This window comes from Triticum aestivum, chromosome 3A, assembly GCF_018294505.1.
Source record: "Triticum aestivum cultivar Chinese Spring chromosome 3A, IWGSC CS RefSeq v2.1, whole genome shotgun sequence".
Taxonomy (NCBI): Eukaryota; Viridiplantae; Streptophyta; class Magnoliopsida; order Poales; family Poaceae; genus Triticum; species Triticum aestivum.
Window position 1 is genome coordinate 607,166,444 of NC_057800.1, and position 15,519 is coordinate 607,181,962.

The following is a 15,519-nucleotide window of genomic DNA, read 5'->3' on the forward strand; positions in this document are numbered from 1 at the left end:
TGCCCCCTCCGACGAAGCTCCGGAAAAGGCCCCAAGATGGGATCTCTCGGGTACAGAAGGTTGCGGCGGTGGAATTAGGTTTTCATGGTGCTCCTGGATGTTTGGGGGTACGTGGATATATATAGGGGGAAGAAGTACGTCGGTGGAGCAACAAGGGGCCCACGAGGGTGGAGGGCGTGCCCAGGGGGGGTAGGCGCGCCCCCTGCCTCGTGGCCTTCTCGATTGTTTATTGACGCCACTCCAAGTCTCCTGGATCACGTTTGTTGAGAAAATCACGTTCCCGAAGGTTTCATTCTGTTTGGACTCTGTTTGATATTCCTTTTCGGCGAAACCCTAAAACAGGCTAAAAACAACAATTTGGGTTGGGCCTCCGGTTAGTAGGTTAGTCCCAAGAAGTGTAAAATAAAGCCCATTGACATCCAAAATAGATAATATAATAGCATGGAGCAATCAAAAATTATAGATACGTTGGAGACGTATCAATACCTCCCAAGATAGGGCCCTTAGTACGGTTAAGATTTAACCGCTTTGCAACAATAGCGTCCATACTAAATGTGTCATCACGGAGTAAGGCATGGCACAAAATAACAATATCAGGGGCACTAAGGTTGCCACAGTTTCCGCGACCAATTAAGCATCTACTAGCAAATATTGCAAAGTAACGTAAAACAGGAAAATGTATGCTAGTAATTCTTGCATCGGAAACCTTCCACGTTTCCCCTATAGCAGTTGTATGAATAAACCCTTCCACATCGTCACGATGTGGTTCCTCTACACTTCCCTCAAAAGGGATCAAACAAACCCGACAAAAATCACGAAGTGACATCTCCTTATGCTCATCATATAAATAAAATTCCACCATAGGTGGTGAGGTCCTAGCATGGAAATGAAAGTTTTGCACAAAGATATTGGTGAGTAAGAGATACTATTCATGTTGGTCGTGGAGGAAGGTGGTGAGGCCTGCATTCTCAGCCAATTCATAGAAATCATCATAAATCTCGGCTGCTCTCAAGAAATCATCACAAGGCCATTCACACGGCCGAACCTCCGTGGTGCGAGGGAGATTATACTTGGGCTTCTTGTTATATTCACTTTGTTTATCCTTCGAGCTTCGGCTCGATGAGCCCCTAAAAAATCTCTTCATTTTTTTTGAAAATTTCTGAAAATTTTAGTAACTTCAAAATAAAAGTGAACCAACCTCAACAAAATTGATAGAAACTACTTCTACAAGTGCCTAGAGGCAATATCATGCATTAAAACTACTTTTGACCATATAAATTTGACGTGCAAGCTCAAGAACAGGGTCACCTAAGCAGCAAAAAAATTGCAATGAATAAAGCACTAGAACAAAAACTAATTGGACCATTGGAGGAGTCACATACCAAACAACAATCTCCCAAAGCAGTTTTGTGAATGAAGCTTTGAGCCAGGAGATCGAAAATGGCAGCAAGATGAGCTTGAACTTGGGTTTGAGGTGGTTGGTGATTTTTGTGGGAGGAAGAAGCAGTTTGTGGTAGCTGGAATAAGTGGAGGGGACCCACGTGGGGTCCACGAGGCAGGGGGCATGCCCAGGGGGGTAGGGCGCGCCCTCCACCCTCGTGGGCACGTGGCTGCTCCCCCTGCTATGTTTTCAGTGCGAGACATTCTCAAATATTCTAGAATTTTTTTAAATTTCAGGGCATTTGGAGAACTTTTATTTTTGGGGTATTTTTTTATTACATGGATAATTCAGATAACAGACAGAAAAATACTATTTTTTCTTTATTTAATGTGAATAACAGAAAGTAAAAAGAGGGTATAGAGAGTTGTGTTTTCTAAATTCATCCATCTCATGCTCATCAAAAGGAATCCACTAACAAGGTTGATCAGGTCTTGTTAACAAACTCATTTCGAATAACATGAAATCGGAGAATTTTCGAATAACACTAGGTTACCTCAACGGGGATATGCATGTCCCGAACAATAAGAATATCATATTTCTTCTTGACAGTAGGAAGAGGAAATTCAAAACCTCCAATAGTAAATGTTGAAAATTTTCCAATAGAATTGATACTGTGGACTTGAGGTTGTTTTCTCGGAAAGTGTATCTGAAGGAAATATGCCCTAGAGGCAATAATAAAGTTATTATTTATTTCCTTATATCATGATAAAAGTTTATTATTCATGCTAGAATTGTATTAACCGGAAACATAATACATGTGTGAATACATAGACAAACAGAGTGTCACCAGTATGCCTCTACTTGACTAGCTCGTTAATCAAAGATGATTATGTTTCCTAACCATGGACAAAGAGTTGTTATTTGATTAATGGGATCACATCATTAGTTGAATGATCTGATTGACATGACATTCCATTAGCTTAGCACCCGATCGTTTAGTATGCTGCTATTGCTTTCTTCATGACTTATACATGTTCCTATCACTATGAGATTATGCAACTCCCGTTTACCGGAGGAACACTTTGTGTGCTACCAAATGTCACAACGTAACTTGGTGATTATAAAGGAGCTCTACAGGTGTCTCCAAAGGTAAATGTTGGGTTGGCGTATTTCGAGATTGGGATTTGTCACTCTGATTGTCGGAGAGGTATCTCTGGGCCCTCTCGGTAATGCACATCACATAAGCCTTGCAAGCATTGCAACTAATGAGTTAGTTGTGAGATGATGTATTACGGAACGAGTAAAGAGACTTGCCAGTAACGAGATTGAACTAGGTATAGGATACCGATGATCGAATCTCGGGCAAGTAACATACCGATGACAAAGGGAACAACGTATGTTGTTATGCGGTCTGACCAATAAAAGATCTTCATAGAATATGTAGGAACCAATATGGGCATCCAGGTCCCGCTATTGGTTATTGACCGGGGACGTGTCTAGGTCATGTCTACATTGTTCTCGAACCCGTAGGGTCCGCATGCTTAAGGTTACAATGACAGTTATATTATGAGTTTATGCATTTTGATGTACCGAAGGTTGTTCGGAGTCCCGGATGTGATCACGGACATGACGAGGAGTCTCGAAATGGTCGAGACATAAAGATTGATATATTGGAAGCCTATGTTTGGATATCGGAAGTGTTCCGGGTGAAATCGGGATTTTACCGGAGTACCGGGAGGTTACCGGAACCCCCCGGGAGGTATATGGGCCTTAGTGGGCCTTAGTGGAAGAGAGGAGAGGTGGCCAGAGATGGGCCGCGCGCCCCTCCCCCCCTTGGTCCGAATTGGACAAGGAGAGTGGGCCGGCCCCCCTTCCTCCTCTCTCTCCTCTTTCCCCCCCCCCCCTCCGCGAATCCTATTCCAACTAGGAAAGGGGGGAGTCCTACTCCCGGAGGGAGTAGGACTCCTCCTGGTGCGCCTCTCCTGGCCGGCCGGCCCCCCTCCCTTGAGCCTTTATATACGGAGGCAGGGGCACCCCCTAGAGACACAAGTTGATCCACGTGATCATATTCTTAGCCGTGTGCGGTGCCCCCTTCCACCATAGTCCTTGATAATATTGTAGCAGTGCTTAGGCGAAGCCCTGCGACAGTAGTACATCAAGATCGTCACCATGCCGTCGTGCTGACGGAACTCTTCCCCGACACTTTGCTGGATCGGAGTCCGGGGAACGTCATCGAGCTGAACATGTGCTAGAACTCGGAGGTGCCGTAGTTTCGGTGCTTGATCGGTCAGGTCGTGAAGACGTACGACTACATCAACCAAGTTAACGCTTCCGTTGTCGATCTACAAGGGTACGTAGATCACACTCTCCCCCTCTCGTTGTTACGCATCACCATGATCTTCCGTGTGCGTAGGAATTTTTTTGAAATTACTACATTCCCCAACAGTGGTATCAGAGCCTAGGTTTTATATGTTGATGTTATTTGCACGAGTAGAACACAAGTGAGTTGTGGGCGATATAAGTCATACTGCTTACCAGCATGTCATACTTTGGTTCGGCGGTATTGTTGGACGAAGCGGCCCGGACCGACACTACGCGTACGCTTACGCGAGACCGGTTCTCCCGACGTGCTTTGCACATAGGTGGCTTGCGGGTGACAGTTTCTCCAACTTTAGTTGAACCGAGTGTGGCTACGCCCGGTCCTTGCGAAGGTTAAAACAACACCAACTTGACAAACTATCGTTGTGGTTTTGATGCGTAGGTAAGATTGGTTCTTGCTTAAGCCCGTAGCAGCCACGTAAAACTTGCAACAACAAAAGTAGAGGATGTCTAACTTGTTTTTGCAGGGCATGTTGTGATGTGATATGGTCAAGACATGATGCTAAATTTTATTGTATGAGATGATCATGTTTTGTAACTGAGTTATCGGCAACTGGCAGGAGCCATATGGTTGTCGCTTTATTGTATGCAATGCAATCGCGCTGTAATGCTTTACTTTATCACTAAACGGTAGCGATAGTCATGGAAGCATAAGATTGGCGAGACGACAACGATGCTACGATGGAGATCAAGGTGTCGCGCCGGTGACGATGGTGATCGTGACGGTGCTTCAGAGATGGAGATCACAAGCACAAGATGATGATGGCCATATCATATCACTTATATTGATTGCATGTGATGTTTATCTCTTATGCATCTTATCTTGCTTTGATTGACGGTAGCATTATAAGATGATCTCTCACTAATTATCAAGAAGTGTTCTCCCTGAGTATGCACCGTTGCGAAAGTTCTTCGTGCTGAGACACCACGTGATGATCGGGTGTGATAGGCTCTACGTTCAAATACAACGGGTGTAAAACAGTTGCACACGCAGAATACTCAGGTTATACTTGACGAGCCAAGCATATACAGATATGGCCTCGGAACACGGAGACCGAAAGGTCGAGCGTGAATCATATAGCAGATATGATCAACATAGCGATGTTCACCAATGAAACTACTCCATCTCACGTGATGATCGGACATGGTTTAGTTGATTTGGATCACGTAATCACTTAGAGGATTAGAGGGATGTCTATCTAAGTGGGAGTTCTTAAGTAATATGATTAAATTGAACTTAAATTTATCATGAACTTAGTCCTGGTAGTATTTTGCAAATCATGTTGTAGATCAATAGCTCGCGTTGTTGCTTCCCTGTGTTTATTTTCATATGTTCCTAGAGAAAATTGTGTTGAAAGATGTTAGTAGCAATGATGCTGTTGGGGAACGTAGCAGAAAACAAAAATTTTCCTACGGTTTCACCAAGATCCATCTAGGAGTTCATCTAGCAACGAGTGATTAGATGCATCTACGTACCTTGTAGATTGCAAGCGGAAGCATTCAAAGAACGGGGATGAGGAAGTCATACTCGACGTGATTCGAATCACCGAATATCCTAGCACCGAACGGACGGCACCTCCGCGTTCAATACACGTACGGTCAGCGTAACGTCTCCTTCTTCTTTATCCAGCAAGAGGGAAGGAGAGGTTGAGGAAGATGGCTCCAGCAGCAGCACGACGGCGTGGTGGTGATGGAGCTGTAGTACTCCGTCAGGGCTTCGCCAAGCGCTATGGAGGAAGAGGAGGTGTTGGAGAGGGAGAAGGAGGCAACCAAAGGCGTGGGAGAAAAGCCCTCCTTCCCCACTATATATAGGAGGGCCAAGGGGGGGGCGCCGGCCCTAGGAGATCCAATCTCCTAGGGTGGGGCGGCGGCCAAGGGAGGTTTCCCTCCCCCCCAAGGCACCTAGGAGATGCCTTCCCCTCCTAGGACTCATCCCCCTTGAAACCCTAAGCGCATGGGCTTCTTGGGGCTGGTGCCCTTGGCCCATGTAGGCCAAGGCGCACCCCCTACAGCCCATGTGGCCCCCCGGGACAGGTGGACCCACCCGGTGGACCCCCGGGACCCTTCCGGTGGTCCCGGTACAATACCGATGACCCCGAAACTTGTCCCGATGGCCGAAACAGGACTTCCCATATATAAATCTTTACCTCCGGACCATTCCGGAACTCCTCGTGACGTCTGGTATCTCATCCGGGACTCCGAACAACATTCGGGTTACTACATATACATATCCCTACAACCCTAGCGTCACCGAACCTTAAGTGTGTAGACCCTACGGGTTCGGGAGACATGCAGACATGACCGAGATGACTCTCCGGTCAATAACCAACAGCGGGATCTGGATACCCATGTTGGCTCCCACATGCTCCACGATGATCTCATCGGATGAACCACGATGTCAAGGATTCAAGCAACCCCATATGCAATTCCCTTTGTCAATCGGTATGTTACTTGCCCGAGATTCGATCGTCGATATCCCAATACCTTGTTCAATCTCGTTACCGGCAAGTCACTTTACTCATACCGTAATGCATGACCCCGTGACCAGACACTTGGTCACTTTGAGCTCATTATGATGATGCATTATCGAGTGGGCCCAGTGATACCTCTCCGTCTCACGGAGTGACAAATCCCAGTCTTGATCCGTGTCAACCCAACAGACACTTTCGGAGATACTCGTAGTATACCTTTATAGTCACCCAATTACGTTGTGACGTTTGGCACACCCAAAGCACTCCTACGGTATCCGGGAGTTACACGATCTCATGGTCTAAGGAAAAGATACTTGACATTGAAAACTCTAGCAAACGAACTATACGATCTTTAAGCTATGTTTAGGGTTGGGCCTTGTCCATCACATCATTCTCCTAATGATGTGATCCCGTTATCAATGACATCCAATGTCCATAGTCAGGAAACCATGACTATCTATTGATCAACGAGCTAGTCAACTAGAGGCTTACTAGGGACATGTTGGTGTCTATTATTCACACATGTATTACGATTTCCGGATAATACAATTATAGCATGAATAAAGACAATTATCATGAACAAAGAAATATAATAATAATGTTTTTATTATTGCCTCTATGGCATATTTCCAACAGTCTCCCACTTGCACTAGAGTCAATAATCTAGTTACATTGTGATGAATCGAACACCCATGGAATTCTGGTGTTGATCATGTTTTGCCCTAGGGAGAGGTTTAGTCAACGGATCTACTACATTCAGGTCCGTATGTACTTTACAAATCTCTATGTCTCCATCTTGAACATTTTCACGAATGGAGTTGAAGCGACGCTTGATGTGCCTTGTCTTCTTGTGAAACCTGGGCTCCTTGGCAAGTGCAATAGCTCCAGTGTGGTCACAAAAGAGTTTGATTGGCCCCGACGCATTGGGTATGACTCCTAGGTCGGTGATGAACTCCTTCACCCATATTGCTTCATGTGCTGCCTCCGAGGCTGCCATGTACTCCGCTTCACATGTAGATCCCGCCACGACGCTCTGCTTGCAACTGCACCAGCTTACTGCCCCACCATTCAAAATATACACGTATCCGGTCTGTGACTTAGAGTCATCCAGATCTGTGTCAAAGCTAGCGTCGACGTAACCCTTTACGACGAGCTCTTCGTCACCTCCGTAAACGAGAAACATTTCCTTAGTCCTTTTCAGGTACTTCAGGATATTCTTGACCGCTGTCCAGTGTTCCTTGCCGGGATTACTTTGGTACCTTCCTACTAAACTTACGACAAGGTTTACATCAGGTCTGGTACACAGCATGGCATACATAATAGAACCTATGGCTGAGGCATAGGGGATGACACTCATATCTTCTATATCTTCTGCCGTGGTCGGACATTGAGCTGAGCTCAATTTCATACCTTGTAACACAGGCAAGAACCCCTTCTTAGATTGATCCATATTGAACCTCTTCAATATCTTATCAAGGTATGTGCTTTGTGAAAGACCTATGAGGCGTCTTGATCTATCTCTATAGATCTTGATGCCTAATATATAAGCAGCTTCACCAAGGTCCTTCATTGAAAAACTCTTATTCAAGTAGGCCTTGATGTTGTCCAAGAGTTCTATATCATTTCCCATCAAAAGTATGTCATCTACATATAGTATGAGAAATGCTACAGAGCTCCCACTCACTTTCTTGTAAACGCAGGCTTCTCCATAAGTCTACGTAAACCCAAACGCTTTGATCATCTCATCAAAGCGAATGTTCCAACTCCGAGATGCTTGCACCAGCCCATAAATCGAGCGTTGGAGCTTGCACACCTTGTCAGCATTCTTAGGATCGACAAAACCTTCCGGCTGCATCATATACAATTCTTCCTTAAGGAAACCATTAAGGAATGCCGTTTTGACGTCCATTTGCCATATTTCATAATCGTAGAATGCGGCAATTGCTAACATGATTCGGACGGACTTCAGCTTTGCCACCGGTGAGAAAGTCTCATCGTAGTCAACCCCTTGAACTTGTCGATAACCCTTAGCGACAAGCCTAGCTTTATAGATGGTCACATTACCATCCGCATCTGTCTTCTTCTTAAAGATCCATTTATTTTCTATGGCTTGCCGTTCAACGGGCAAGTCAGTCAAAGTCCATACTTCGTTTTCATACATTGATCCTATCTCGGATTTCATGGCTTCTAGCCATTTGTCGGAATCCGGGCCCGCCATCGCTTCTTCATAGTTCGAAGGTTCACCGTTGTCTAACAACATGATTTCCAAGACAGGGTTGCCGTACCACTCTGGCACGGAACGTGTCCTTGTGGACCTTCGAATTTCAGTAGGAGCTTGATCAGAAGTATCTTGATCATTATCATTAACTTCCTCTCTAGTCGGTGCAGGCACCTCAGGAACATTTTCTTGAGTTGCGCCATTTTCCGGTTCAAGAGGTAACACTTCATCAAGTTCTACTTTCCTCCCACTTACTTCTTTCGAGAGAAACTCTTTCTCTAGAAAGAATCCATTCTTGGCAACAAAGATCTTGCCTTCGGATTTGAGGTAGAAGGTATACCCAACAGTTTCTTTAGGGTATCCTATCAAGATGCATTTTTCCGACTTGGGTTCGAGCTTTTCAGGTTGAAGTTTCTTGACATAAGCATCGCATCCCCAAACTTTCAGAAACGACAGCTTAGGTTTCTTCCCAAACCATAATTCAAACGGTGTCGTCTCAACGTATTTCGACGGAGCCCTATTTAAAGTGAATGCGGCAGTCTCTAAAGCATAGCCCCAAAAGGATAGCGGTAAATCGGTAAGAGACATCATAGATCGCACCATATCTAATAGAGTGTGATTACGACGTTCGGACACACCATTACACTGAGGTGTTCCAGGCGGCGTGAGTTGTGAAACTATTCCACATTTCCTTAAGTGTGTGCCAAATTCGTGACTCAAGTATTCTCCTCCACGATCTGATCGCAAAAACTTGATTTTCCTGTCACGTTGATTCTCAACTTCACTCTGAAATTCTTTGAACTTTTCAAAGGTTTCAGACTTGTGCTTCATTAAGTAGACATACCCATATCTACTCAAGTCATCAGTGAGGGTGAGAACATAACGATAGCCACCGCGAGCCTCAACACTCATTGGGCCGCACACATCAGTATGTATGATTTCCAATAAGTTGGTTGCTCGCTCCATTGTTCCTGAGAACGGAGTCTTGGTCATTTTACCCATGAGGCATGGTTCGCACGTGTCAAATGATTCATAATCAAGAGACTCTAAAAGTCCATCTACATGGAGCTTCTTCATGCGTTTGACACCTATGTGACCAAGGCGGCAGTGCCACAAGTATGTGGGACTATCATTATCAACCTTACATCTTTTGGTACTTACACTATGAATATGTGTAGCAATACGCTCGAGATTCATTAAGAATAAACCATTCACCATAGGAGCATGACCATAAAACATATCTCTCATATAAATGGAACAACCATTATTCTCGAATTTAAGTGAGTAGCCATCTCGAATTAAACGAGATCCCGATACAATGTTCATGCTCAAAGCTGGCACTAAATAACAATTATTGAGGTTTAAAACTAATCCCGTAGGTAAATGTAGAGGCAGCGTGCCGACGGCGATCACATCGACCTTGGAACCATTCCCGAAGCGCATCGTCACCTCGTCCTTCGCCAGTCTCCGCTTATTCCGCAGCTCCTGCTTTGAGTTACAAATGTGAGCAACTGCACCGGTATCAAATACCCAAGAGCTACTACGAGTACTGTGTAAGGTACACATCAATTACATGTATATCACATATACCTTTTGTTTTGCCGGCCTTCTTGTCCGCTAAGTATTTGGGGCAGTTCCGCTTCCAGTGACCCCTTTCCTTGCAATAAAAGCACTCAGTCTCGGGCTTGGGTCCATTCTTTGGCTTCTTCCCGGCAGCTTTCTTGCCAGGCGCGGCAACTTCCTTGCCGTCCTTCTTGGAGTTCTTTTTACCCTTGCCCTTCTTGAACTTAGTGGTTTTATTGACCATCAACACTTGATGTTCCTTCTTGACTTCTACCTCTACTGATTTCAGCATAGCAAATACTTCAGGAATGGTCTTTTCCATCCCCTGCATATTGAAGTTCATCACAAAGCTCTTGTAGCTTGGTGGAAGCGACTGGAGGATTTTGTCAATGACCGCGTCATCCGGGAGATTAACTCCCAGCTGAGTCAAGCGGTTATGAAACCCAGACATAGTGAGTATGTGCTCACTGACAGAACTATTTTCCTCCATCTTACAGCTGAAGAACTTGTCGGAGACCTCATATCTCTCGATTCGGGCATGAGCTTGAAAACCCATTTTCAGCTCTTCGAACATCTCATATGCTCAATGTCTCTCAAAACGCTTTTGGAGCCCCGGCTCTAAGCTGTAAAGCATGCCGCACTGAACGAGGGAGTAGTCATCAGCACGTGTCTGCCAAGCGTTCATAACGTCTTGGTTCTGTGGGACGGGTGGATCACCTAGCGGTGCTTGCAGGACATAATCTTTCTTGGCAGCTATGAGGATGATCCTCAGGTTCCGGACCCAGTCCGTATAGTTGCTGCCATCGTCTTTCAGCTTGGTTTTCTCTAGGAACGCGTTGAAGTTGAGGACTATGTTGGCCATTTGATCTACAAGACATATTGTAAAGATTTTAGACTAAGTTCATGATAAATAAGTTCATCTAATCAAATTATAATGAACTCCCACTTAGATAGACATCCCTCTTCTAGTCATCTAAGTACAACATGATCCGAGTTAGCTAGGTCGTGTCCGATCATCACGTGAGACGGACTAGTCAACGTCGGTGAACATCTTCATGTTGATCGTATCTTCTATACGACTCATGCTCGACCTTTCGGTCTTCCGTGTTCCGAGGCCATGTCTATACACATGCTAGGCTCGTCAAGTCAACCTAAGTGTATTGCGTGTGTAAATCTGTCTTACACCCGTTGTATGTGAACGTTAGAATCTATCACACCCGATCATCACGTGGTGCTTCGAAACAACAAACTGTCGCAACGGTGCACAGTTAGGGGGAACACTTTCTTGAAATTATTATGAGGGATCATCTTATTTACTATAGTAAACAAGATGCAAAACATGATAAACATCAAATGCAATCAAATAATAATAGTGACATGATATGGCCAATATCACACAGCTCCTTTGATCTCCATCTTGGGGCTCCATGATCATCTTGTCACCGGCTTGACACCATGATCTCCATCATCATGATCTCCATCATTGTGTCTCCATGAAGTTGCTCGCCAACTATTACTTCTACTACTATGGCTAACGCGTTTAGCAATAAAGTAAAGTAATTTACATGGCGTTTCTCAATGACACGCAGGTCATACAAAAATAAAGACAACTCCTATGGCTCCTGCCGGTTGTCATACTCATCGACATGCAAGTCGTGATTCCTATTACAATAGCATGAACATCTCATACATCATATATATGTCATTCATCATTCATCACAACTTTGGCCATATCATATCACAAAGCACTTGCTGCAAAAACAAGTTAGATGTCCTCTAATTGTTGTTGCAAGTTTTACGTGGCTGAAGTAGGGTTCTAGCAAGAACGTTTTCTTACCTACGTGAAAGCCACAACGTGATTTGTCAACTTCTATTTACCCTTCATAAGGACCCTGTTCATCGAATCCGCTCCAACTAAAGTAGGAGAGACAGACACCCGCCAGCCACCTTATGCAACTTGTGCATGTTAGTCGGTGGAACCGGTCTCACGTAAGCGTACGTGTAAGGTTGGTCCGGGCCGCTTCATCCCACAATACCGTTGAAGCAAGATAAGACTAGTAACGGCAAGAAAGTTGAAAACATCTACGCCCACAACAAATTGTGTTCTACTCGCGCAAGAAGAACTACGCATAGACCTAGCTCATGATGCCACTGTTGGGGAACGTAGCAGAAAACAAAAATTTTCCTACGGTTTCACCAAGATCCATCTAGGAGTTCATCTAGAAACGAGTGATTAGATACATCTACATACCTTGTAGATCGTGAGCGTAAGCGTTCAAAGAACGGGGATGAGGAAGTCGTACTCGACGTGATTCGAATCATCGAAGATCCTAGCACCGAACGGACGGCACCTCCGCGTTCAACACACGTACGGTCAGCGTAACGTCTCCTTCTTCTTGATCCAGCAAGAGGGAAGGAGAGGCTGAGGAAGATGGCTCCAGCAGCAGCATGACGGCGTGGTGGTGATGGAGCTGCAGTACTCCGTCAGGGCTTCGCCAAGCGCTATGGAGGAAGAGGAGGTGTTGGAGAGGGAGAAGGAGGCAACCAAAGGCGTGGGAGAAAAGCCCTCCTTCCCCACTATATATAGGAGGGCCAAGGGGGGGCGGCCCTAGGAGATCCAATCTCCTAGGGTGGGGCGGCGGCCAAGGGAGGTTTCCCTCCCCCCCAAGGCACCTAGGAGGTGCCTTCCCCTCCTAGGACTCATCCCCCTTGAAACCCTAGGTGCATGGGCCTCTTGGGGCTGGTGCCCTTGGCCCATGTAGGCCAAGGCGCACCCCCTACAGCCCATGTGGCCCCCCGGGACAGGTGGACCCACCCGGTGGACCCCCGGGACCCTTCCGGTGGTCCCGGTACAATACCGATGACCCCGAAACTTGTCCCGATGGCCGAAACAGGACTTCCCATATATAAATCTTTACCTCTGGACCATTCCGGAACTCCTCGTGACGTCCGGGATCTCATCCGGGACTCTGAACAACATTCGGGTTACTGCATATACATATCCCTACAACCCTAGCATCACCAAACCTTAAGTGTGTAGACCCTACGGGTTCGGGAGACATGCAGACATGACCGAGACGACTCTCCGGTCAATAACCAACAGCGGGATCTGGATACCCATGTTGGCTCCCACATGCTCCACAATGATCTCATTGGATGAACCACGATGTCAAGGATTCAAGCAACCCCGTATGCAATTCCCTTTGTCAATCGGTATGTTACTTGCCCGAGATTCGATCGTCAGTATCCCAATACCTCGTTCAATCTCGTTACCGGCAAGTCACTTTACTCGTACCATAATGCATGATCCCGTGACCATACACTTGGTCACTTTGAGCTCATTATGATGATGCATTACCGAGTGGGCCCAGTGATACCTCTCCGTCTCACGGAGTGACAAATCCCAGTCTTGATCCGTGTCAACCCAACAGACACTTTTGGAGATACCCGTAGTATACCTTTATAGTCACCCAGTTACGTTGTGACGTTTGGCACACCCAAAGCACTCCTATAGTATCCGGGAGTTACACGATCTCATGGTCTAAGGAAAAGATACTTGACATTGAAAACTCTAGCAAACAAACTATACGATCTTTAAGCTATGTTTAGGGTTGGGCCTTGTCCATCACATCATTCTCCTAATGATGTGATCCCGTTATCAATGACATCCAATGTCCATAGTCAGGAAACCATGACTATGTGTTGATCAACGAGCTAGTCAACTAGAGGCTTACTAGGGACATGTTGGTGTCTATTATTCACACATGTATTACGATTTCCGGATAATACAATTATAGCATGAATAAAGACAATTATCATGAACAAAGAAATATAATAACAATGCTTTTATTATTGCCTCTAGGGCATATTTCCAACAGATGCGGATTGGATCCGTGATCTGAGGTTTATCCTCATTGCTGCACAGAAGAATTATGTCCTTGATGCACCGCTAGGTAAAAAACCTATTGTAGGAGCAGATGCAGACGTTATGAACGTTTGGCTAGCTAAATATGATGACTACTTGATAGTTTAGTGTTGGGTTTCGTAGTAATTTCAAAAAATTTCCTACGCACACGCAAGATCATGTGATGCATAGCAACGAGGGGAGAGTGTTGTCTACGTACCCAACGCAGACCGACTGCGGAAGCGATGACACGACGTAGAGGAAGTAGTCGTACGTCTTCACGATCCAACCGATCAAGCACCGAAACTACGGCACCTCCGAGTTCGAGCACACGTTCAGCTCGATGACGATCCCCGGACTCCGATCCAGCAAAGTGTCGGGGAAGAGTTCCGTCAGCACGACGGCGTGGTGACGATCTTGATGAACTACAGCAGCAGGGCTTCGCCTAAACTCCGCTACAGTATTATCGAGGAATATGGTGGCAGGGGGCACCGCACACGGCTAAGGAATCGATCACGTGGATCAACTTGTGTCAACTTGTGTGTTTAGAGGTGCCCCTGCCTCCGTATATAAAGGAGCCAAGGGGGGAGGGTGCGCCGGCCAAGGGGGAGAGGCGCAGGAGGAGTCCTACTCCTACCGGGAGTAGGACTCCCCCCCCAATCCTATTCCAACTAGGATTCCCAAGGGGGAAAGAGGGAGAGGGGTGGCCGGCCACCTCTCCTAGTCCTAATAGGACTAGGGGAAGGGGGGAGGCGCGCAGCCCCCTTGGGCTGCCCCTTTCTCCTTTCCACTAAGGCCCATGATGGCCCATATGGTTCCCGGGGGGTTCTGGTAACCTCCCGGTAACCCGGTAAAATCCCGATTTCACCCGGAACACTTCCGATGTCCAAACATAGACTTCCAATATATCAATCTTTATGTCTCGACCATTTCGAGACTCCTCGTCATGTCCGTGATCACATCCGGGACTCCGAACAACCTTCGGTACATCAAAATGCATAAACTCATAATATAACTGTCATCGTAACCTTAAGCGTGCGGACCCTACGGGTTCGAGAACAATGTAGACATGACCGAGACACGTCTCTGGTCAATAACCAATAGCGGGACCTGGATGCCCATATTGGCTCCTACATATCTACGAAGATCTTTATCGGTCAGACCGCATAACAACATACGTTGTTCCCTTTGTCATCGGTATGTTACTTGCCCGAGATTCGATCGTCGGTATCCAATACCTAGTTCAATCTCGTTACCGGCAAGTCTCTTTACTCGTTCCGTAATACATCATCTCACAACTAACATATTAGTTGTAATGCTTGCAAGGCTTATGTGATGTGTATTACCGAGAGGGCCCAGAGATACCTCTCCGACAATCGGAGTGACAAATCCTAATCTCGAAATACGCCAACCCAACATCGACCATTGGAGACACCTGTAGTACTCCTTTATAATCACCCAGTTACATTGTGACGTTTGGTAGTACCCAAAGTGTTCCTCCGGTAAACGGGAGTTGCATAATCTCATAGTCATAGGAACATGTATAAGTCATGAAGAAAGCAATAGCAACATACTAAACGATCGGGTGCTAAGCTAATGGAAT